Source organism: Penaeus monodon, chromosome 33 (assembly GCF_015228065.2).
Source record: "Penaeus monodon isolate SGIC_2016 chromosome 33, NSTDA_Pmon_1, whole genome shotgun sequence".
Classification (NCBI taxonomy): domain Eukaryota; kingdom Metazoa; phylum Arthropoda; class Malacostraca; order Decapoda; family Penaeidae; genus Penaeus; species Penaeus monodon.
This window is the reverse complement of record NC_051418.1, coordinates 31,880,285-31,882,652: the sequence shown is the minus strand read 5'-3', so window position 1 is coordinate 31,882,652 and position 2,368 is coordinate 31,880,285. Positions and strand designations below refer to the sequence as shown.

Below are 2,368 nucleotides of genomic sequence, written 5' to 3'. Positions count from 1 at the left end.
TAATAGTGGATATTCCAACCATTCCTTGCATAGAAAAACCAATGGTGACCTATAGGATCAGCCACCTACCCTTCTTATATCATTTAAACTGCATAATTTTATTACAAAAGAATGGTTAGAGATGTATATATAAGACCACACATCAATATTTTTTTATTAGGGTCATCTGAAAATTTCTTAACAGCATGCTTTAGTATCATGCCCCTGTATAACTCAAGGTTCAACAAACAATTTGAAATAGGTGAACTTTATTTAATTTCGTGTATAAATTATGATGTTATTTACATCAAATTAATGAAAATAAATTCAACAGAGGAAAGACTGTCTGCTCTGCCCACCAATCCTAGTATTGACATTATCTGTAACAGAAAAAAAAAGCCTTTGAGAAACAGGCACTTGGTACATGTTACTTGTCTGCCCACTAATACTGTCTAATATTGCAAGCTTATGGTTTTCATTCCACAAATCGATTTTTTTTCTCATTTTAAAGCAAAGAAATTGTACAAACTTGTTAAAAAGAACATACCTTCTTACATTCAATATATATTTACATATAGGTGAAATTCCTCACTTCTTAAGGAGCTGGTGACGGACCAGTACGAAGGGGAGGGCCAGGCCAGATCCAAAGAAGACAATGAAGACGGCTGAGAGACGAAACCTGTTCTTGATTTGGAAGGGCAGGTTCTGGAAAAAATTGTTGTAATTATTAATGAATACAGCCCAATGTAGTTTACTTGTTCATTCAAAAGCACAATAAAAAAAGGAATGTTGACAATAATTTTTTGGGACAGAATTCATCAAATCTGTGGTAATGGATAAAGAAATCCTCATTTGCAACCACAACTGAACAGCTAATCTACATTACCCCTTCAATCCTATTTGCTGCAATCATGGGTTATTAAAAATGTTTGTACAATTCTATTCCCCCATGATTGTGAAAGACATGTCTGTTATTATTAATAGATATAAATATTTGTTTTGTTTTGTTTAAAGGAATGAAACATATGTAGCGTTGACTAAGTACATCTGGTATAGATGGCAAGTTTTCTTAAACCACATCCATGACATCCCTACCTCCAATACCCTCACACTCACTCATTAAGCTCTCCTTTACTTGAGCCACTTGCATGGTTGCCCCCCCCCCCCTCCCCTCTATCTTGTGAACAAAATGCAGATAGTGTAGTAGTATTTCTGGTGCTGTATGGTTTATGTCATCCAGTTAAACCCCAGAATCTTTTCCCCCTCCACACACTATTAGGTATAAAAAGGAGAGGAATTATGTAATTCACTTTCATCAGGGGTCTTTTTCTATTTTAGACCCTTCAACTACTTTCTCTGGTAATTGTTTATGGAGTGACCACACCTCTGAGAAAAATGACTTATTATTATTAAAAAAGGTACCCTTTTGAGAAATAGTATTCCACAGAGCTAATTTTCCTATTACTCTAGCCAACAACCATGGAGGCATTCCTGGGAATCCACTAATATTGCCATACGAGTCCAAACCTTTCTGACCCAGAGGCTTCCCCAAATTGATTCCTTTATCTTTCTAGCCAGAGGTTCTGCCCTGAAATCTGATTCTCATGGACTGTCTTTGCAGCACTTGTTGCAACTTGATTTTCTTATATTCTTTGTCTCCAGATAATTTTAAATATTGTTCTTCCCTCTGTGTCCTTAGATCTTCCCAATCTTAATGCAGTCATTATGTAAATATATATACCCTGTCTCTTGCTTAGATTATTAACCACAGCAAAGAAGGAAGGGTAGACTAGTTTGGAAGTCATGAATAGGTTGGATTTTCTAAAATTGACTCGGTATGTGATAGAGATTTCACCAACTTAGTAAGTGCAATAGCTTGTTGTATCTAGTATGCACTTCAGGGGCCTTGACTCAATGTTTTTTGCAAATCTTTTCCAAACAAATAGCCAAATCAATATGGTACTTTAGAATGGTATGTTTCACACCCTCCCCTAAATATTAATAATATAATGCATTACCAAATTTATTTAATTACAATGTTTACTCTCGACTTTTACTGTTGAGTATACTCAGATGAAAAGGCATTCAAAAAGATGAAGTGTAATATAGTTGTGAAGTCTTCAAATCCACTACTACTCCTTCCTCGCCTCCTCACTCTCCCCCACTCTGTGGCAAAGTCCCTATTACTCCTACCAACAACCTTGGAGGCACTCATGGCAATACACAACATTGCTATATGTTTTACCAAGCCTGAGGTTCTGCAATCACACCCATCCAATCATCTAATTCCCTAGCTGACCAACCTTTCCCCCTAAAATAAGTTAACTTATTTTTATTCTCCACACAACATTTTTCTAGGTACTTCTTTATAGTAAGGGTATTTGGTAAA

General features: G+C 35.9%; 1 long non-coding RNA gene across 1 annotated transcript; it reads right to left on the bottom strand.

Annotated features, from left to right (window-relative positions):
* Window positions 1-231: 231 nt before the first annotated feature.
* LOC119594389 lies at window positions 232-557 on the bottom strand. The gene is made up of 2 exons (XR_005230601.1): window positions 527-557; window positions 232-359 (listed from the first exon to the last, which is right to left on the bottom strand). It is a non-coding gene; the product is annotated as an uncharacterized LOC119594389 (long non-coding RNA).
* Window positions 558-2,368: the final 1,811 nt, after the last annotated feature.